This window comes from Cynocephalus volans, chromosome 11 (assembly GCF_027409185.1).
Source record: "Cynocephalus volans isolate mCynVol1 chromosome 11, mCynVol1.pri, whole genome shotgun sequence".
In the NCBI taxonomy this organism is placed as follows: domain Eukaryota; kingdom Metazoa; phylum Chordata; class Mammalia; order Dermoptera; family Cynocephalidae; genus Cynocephalus; species Cynocephalus volans.
Window position 1 is genome coordinate 118,531,682 of NC_084470.1, and position 6,898 is coordinate 118,538,579.

The following is a 6,898-nucleotide window of genomic DNA, read 5'->3' on the forward strand; positions in this document are numbered from 1 at the left end:
GCAATGATATTCTGCCGTCACTGTCACTACCACCAAGGCTCTCACCAGATGTGTTCCTGGGACTTTCGACTTCCCAGCTGCAGAAACCAAAAGTGATAAATTTTGTTTTCTTTACAAAATGCCCACTTTCATGTATTTTGTTATAAGCAACAGAAAAGGACTGATACAGGTGCCAAGAACATACATTAGAGAAAGGACAGTCTCTTCAATAAACAGTGGTGGGTAAATTGGATATCTACATGCAAAAGAATGAAACTAGATCTCTATCTTGCATCATATACAAAAATAACTCAAAATGGATTAAAGACAAATTTAAGACCCAAAGCTATGAAACTGCTAGAAGAAAACATAGGCGAAATGCTTCAGGACATTGTTCTGGGCAAAGATTTTTATGGATAAGTCCTCAAAAGTACAGGTAACCAAGGGAAAAATAGACAAATGAGATTATGTAAAATTAAAAAGCTTCTGCACAGAAAGGAAACAATCGACAAAGTAAAGAGACAACCTATGGAACAGGAAAAAACATTTTCCAACTCTACATCTGACAAGGAGTCAATATCCAGAATATATAATGAACTCAAACAACTCAACAACAAAAAATAATCCAATTTAAAAATGGGCAAATGATGAACAGACATTTCTCAAAAGAAGACGTACAAATGGTCAACATGTATGTGAAAAAATGCTAAAGATCACTAATCATCAGCAAAATGCAAATCAAAACCAAAATGAGATGTTATCTCACCCCAGTTAGAATGGCTATTACCAAAAAGACAAAAAAATAACAAATGCTGGTGAGGAGTCAGAGAAAGGAGAACGCGTATACACTGTTGATGGGGATGTAAATAAGTACAGCCATTATGAGAAGCAGTATGGAGGGTCCTCAAAAACCTAAAAATAGAACTACTGTATGATCCAGGAATCCCACTACTGAGTACATATCCAAAGGAAAGAAAATCAGTACGTCAAAGGGATATCTACACTCCAGTGTTTACTGCAGCACTGTTTACAAGAGCCAAGATATGGTTCCAACCTAAGTACCCATCAATGAATGAATGGATGAAAAAAACGTGCTATATATACACAATGGAATGTTATTCAGCCATAAAAAAAAAGTGAAATCCTATCATTTGTGGCAATATGGATGAACCTGGAAGACAGTATATGAAATAAGCCAGGCACACAAAGATAAATACCACATGTTCTCACTCATATGAGGGAGCCAAAAAGGTTGATCTGATAGAGGTAGGGAGTAGAGTAGTGGTTACCAGAGGCTGTGAAGGGTAAGGTGTGAAGGGGGGAAGGAGAGATTGGATAATGGATACCCATAAATTCTAGTGTTCCATAGCATGGTAGGTTGACTATGGTTAACAATAATTTATTGTGTATTTCAAAATAGCTAAAAGAGGGAATTTTGAATGTTCCCAAAACAAATGACAAATGTTCGAGGTACTGTATACATCTATCAAAATATCACATATAGCCCATAAATATGGACAATTATTATGTGTCAATTAAAAAATAGAACAAATTTTACAAACCACCATCTAATTACCCAGTACTCAATGTACTTATTAGTAAGTTTGATTGCATGCAGTATGTAATGATCATACCATACCAAGTACAAACTAGGTTTTCATCCTATTCTGGAGAAAACATGAATTATAGTATAAATAGAATAAAATATAACATAAATAATATAAATAATAAAATCGAAAAGTAGCCCAGCTAGTGCATAACAAAATAAACAAGCCAAGTCATTTTCTAAAAGTTATTATTTAATGAGTGAAGATTTTTCTACATTAGGTTGGGTGCCAGGAGAAAAGAGATGGGAATTTTAATCACTTGCTGGTGGGAAAAGGTGAGCAAGAATCAGTAAAAGCGTGAGTGAAACAGTCAGTGCTAGATATTTATCCACATCTAACCCCAAGGAATAGGTCAACATTGATTCCTCTTGTCCCTGCAGATGCTGGAAGTACATAAGGAGAAACATTTCAGGAGGCCACAGACTTAAACAAAATGAACTTATGTTTGGGTTTCCTTTGCTTACAATTATTTATCTGCTGCTAATATGTGCTGGCAATTCAATTTTTTTTTTTTTTGAATGTGATATATCTGCCTACCTCCTGATATTCCAGTAGTAGTTATTTTCCTATATATTCTAAAGTTTTTGAAATTTTTAGTTTAGGGGCTTCCACAGCTGAACACATGGAGGTTTTTGGAGGGTGGCAAGCCCAGAGAAGGCTTGGAAACTCCATGCCCCTTCCCCCATACCTCACCCTATGAATCTCTTCCATCTGGCTGTTCATTTGTGTCCTTTATGATATGCCAGTAAATGTAATTTAATAAAGGCTGGTGTGACTTCTGGGAAGATGGTGGACTAGATTATATAAATAATGTGGGTGCATTCCTTCTGCAGAAGGTCAAAATGGGCCCACCACCACCATTGCAGTCACGAGTGTCATTTTCTGGACACAGAACCATCACCCATCACAGAGCAGCTCTCCAGAGCATTAGTCCTGAGGGTGGCCAGCTGCTGCAGCCATGGACTCTGCAGATGCAAGAGAGGCGATGGCAACCACTGCCATCACTGCCACTGCTGCAAGTAAACCCCACTGCCACCAAGGACATGGCAGACATGAGGGAGGTAGTTGCAGCTGATGTCACCACTGTTGCCCTCATGAGGTAACCCCTTTGCTGCTTGCAGACACTGCAGATGCCAGGGAGTCAGTTGTAGCTGCTGACACTGCTGCCAGTGCCACAAGTTAACCCCACTGTCACTGCAGACACCATAGCTGTGTGGGGCCATCACTGCAGACATAACAGCAAACCTGGCAGCTGCTGCAGCTGCCCCTGCTGCAGTTGCTACTGTGACAAGCACCACAGGGCAACCACCATTGTCATGCAAGTATCCCACTGCCACTGGAGTCACCACTGACATATAAGCAGCCTGCTAAAGCCACCGCCACCACCACTGCCACCACAAGGGTGGCCTGCTACCACAGCTGGTTGCTCAACAGAAACTCTACACACCAGAAGAGAATGGGATGATATATACAAAATACTAAAAGAAAAAACTGCCAGCCAAGAATACTATACCCAGAAAGGCTATCCTTCAGAATTGAAAGAGAAATAGTGTATTTCCCAGACAAACAAGAACTATGGGAGTTCCCCACAACATGACCAGCCCTACAGGAATCCTCAAGAGAGTCTTGCATCTGGAATCCAGAAAATGATAATCACTACCATAAGTACACAAGAAAAAACCAAACCCACTGGTAGAACAAAAATGCAAATGAGAAAGAGAAAGAAACCTTCAAAAACAAACACTGAAGACAAACAATAAAAAGGAAAGAAACAAACAAAAGATATTTAAACATCCAAATGAAAATTGATAAAATGCCAGGAATAAGACAATACCGTTCAGTTATAACCCTAAATGTACATGGATTAAATTCTCCACTCAAAAAACACAGACTGGCTGATTGGATTAAAAAGTTAGAACCAACTGTATGCTGTCTACAAGAGAGTCACCTCAACTGTAAAGATACACATAAACTAATGAAGGGATGGAAAAAAGTATACCATGCAAAAGGAAGCCAAAAATTCTTAGGAGTAGCTATTCTTGTATCAGATAAAATAGAATTTAAGCCAAAAAATATAAAAAGAAACAAAGAAAGCCACTATATAATGCAAAAAGGATCTATCCAGGAAGAAGACATAACAATCATAAGTATATATGCATCCATAATCAGAGCACCCAAGTGAATAAAGCAAACACTATGAGACCTAAGGAAAGAGATAAACCCCAATGTGATAATACTTGGGGACCTGAACACCCTTTCTCAACATTGGATTGGTTATCTAGGCAACAAATCAACAGAGAAACACAGGATTTAACCCTTCTTTAGACCAACTGGACTTGGCAGATATCTATAGAACCTTTCACCCAATAACCACAGAATATACATTCTTCTCATCAGCACATGGAACATTCTCCAGGATAGACCACACATTAGTTCACAAATCAAGTCTCAACAATTTTAAACAAATTGAAATCATTTCAAATATCTTTTCAGACCACAATGCATTAAAACTAGAAATCAATAACAAGTGAAACTCTGGAAACTATACAAACACATAGAAACTAAACAACATGCTCCTAAACAACGTATGGGTCCAAGGAGAAATTAAACAGGAAATCAAAAAATTTCTTGAAATTAATGAAACTAAAGACACATCATACCAAAACCTGTAGGATACTGAAAAAGCACTGTAAGAGGGAAGTTTATTGCAGTAAACACTTACATCAAAAGAATAAAAAGATTTCAAATAAACAACCTAATGCTACACCTCAAAGAACTAGAAAAACAAGAATAATCCAATCCCAAAATGAGTAGAAGGAAATAAATAATTAATATGAGAGCAGAACGAAATGAAATAGAGACCCAAACAATAATACAAAGATCAATGCAACAAAAAGTTGGTTTCTTCAGAAGATAAACAAAATAGACAAATCATTAGCTAAGCTAACGAAAGAAAGAAGAGAGAAGACCCAAATAACAAAAATCAAAAATGAAAAGGAGACATTACAACCAATATATCACAGACATGCAAAGAATCATTAGAGACTGTTATAAGCAAGTATACAGCACCAATGTGAAAACCTGGAGGAAACAGACAAATTTCCAGACACAAAGGAATTACCAAGACTGAACCAAGAAGAAAGAGAAAACCTGAACACACCAATAACAAGAAATGAAATTGAAGCAGTAATCCGCAGTCTCCCAACAAGAAAAAGCCCATGGTCAGATGGCTTAAATGCTGAATTTCACCAAGTCTTTAAAGAGGAATTAATATCAAGTATCTTCAAACTATTCCAAAAGATTGAAACTGAGGCTATTCTCCCAAACTCATTCTATGAGGCTGGCATTACCCTGAAACCAAAACCACTTAACCAAAGATACAACAACAAAAAATTTAGGTCAGTATATCTGATGAACATAAACACAAAAATCCTCAATGAAATACTAGCAAATAGAATACACATCAAAAAAATTATACACAACAATCAAATGAGATTCATCCCAGGGATGCAAGGATGGTTTGACATATGCAAGTCAATAAATGTGATACAACATATCAAAAAATCAAGGACAAAAACCATATGATTATCTCAATAAATGCACAAAAATATTTGACAAAATTAAACATCACATCATGATAAAGACTTTCAGTAAATTAGGTATAGAAGGAAAGTATTTCAACACAGTAAAAGCCATATACAGCAATCCGATTGCTAATATCATCCTGAACAGGAATAAGACAAGAATGCCCGCTCTCACCATTCCTATTTAACATAGTATTGGAAGTACTAGGGCAGAGCAATCAGGCAAGAGAAAGAAACAAAGGGCCACCAGACTGGAAAAGATGAAGTCAGATTGTCCCTGTTTGCAGATGACATGATACTATATAGAGAAAAACCTAATGACTCTACAAAAAAATTACTCTTAGTGCTGATGAACAGTTTCAGTAAAGTTGCAGGATACAAAATCAACACACGAAAATCAGTAGCATTTTTAAACTCCAACGCCAAACTAGCAGAAAAATAAATCAAGAAATCTAGCCCATTTACAATAGTCACCAAAAAATAAAATAAAATAAAATACCTAGGAATAAATTTAACCAAGAAGGGAAAAGACATCTACAAAGAGAACTATGAATCACTATTGAAAGAAATTAATGAGAACACAAAAAGATAGAAAGACATTCCATGCTTGGATTGGAAGACTCAACATTGTGAAAATGTCCATACTACCCAAAGTGACCTACAGATTCAATGCAAACCCCATCAAAATGCCAATGACATTCTTCACAGAAATAGAAAAAACAATACTAACATTCATATTGAACAACAAAAGACCCTGAATAGCCAAAGCAATCCTGAGCAAAATAAATAAAGTTGGATGCATAACGCTACCTGACTTCAAATTATAATACAAAGTTATAGTAATGAAAATAGCATGCTACTGGCATAAAAGCAGACACTCAGACCAATGGAACAGAATAGAAAACCCACAAATCAACCCACAAACTTACAGCCAACTGATATTCAACAAAGGCACCAAGACTACACACTGGGAAAAAGACTGCCTCTTCAATAAATGGTGCTGGGAAAACTGGGCATACATATGTAGAAGAATGAAACCAGACTTGTACCTCTCACCATATATCAAAATCAACTCAAAATGGATTAAAGACTTATATATAAGACGTGAAACTATAAAACTCCTTAAAGAAAACATAGGGGAAACTCAAGAAAATAGGATTGGGTACAGATCTTATGAATATGACCCCAAAAGCACAGGCAACCAAAGGAAAAATAAACAAATGGGATTATATCAAACTAAAAAGCTTCCGCACAGCAAAAGAAACAATTAACAACCAACAGAGTGGGAGAAAATATACATCTGACAAAGGATTAATATCCAGAATATACAAGGAACTCAAACAACAGCAAAAAAACAAGTAACCCGACTAAAAGATGGGCAAATGAGCTGAACAGGCATTTCTCAAAGGAAGATATATGAATGGCCAACAGATACATGAAAAAACACTCAACATCACTCAGCATTTGGAAAATGCAAATTAAAACCACTTTGAGATACCATTTCACTCCAGTTAGGATGGCTAATATCCAAAAGACTAAGAATGATAAATTCTGGTAAGGATGCAGAGAAAAAGGAACCCTCCTACACTGTTGGTGGGACTGGAAAATGTTGCAACCTTTATGGAAAATTGTATGAAGTTTCCTCCAACAATTACAGACGTATCTACCATATATGACCCAGCTATTCCACTGCGGGGTATATACCCAGAGGAATGGAAATCACCATAT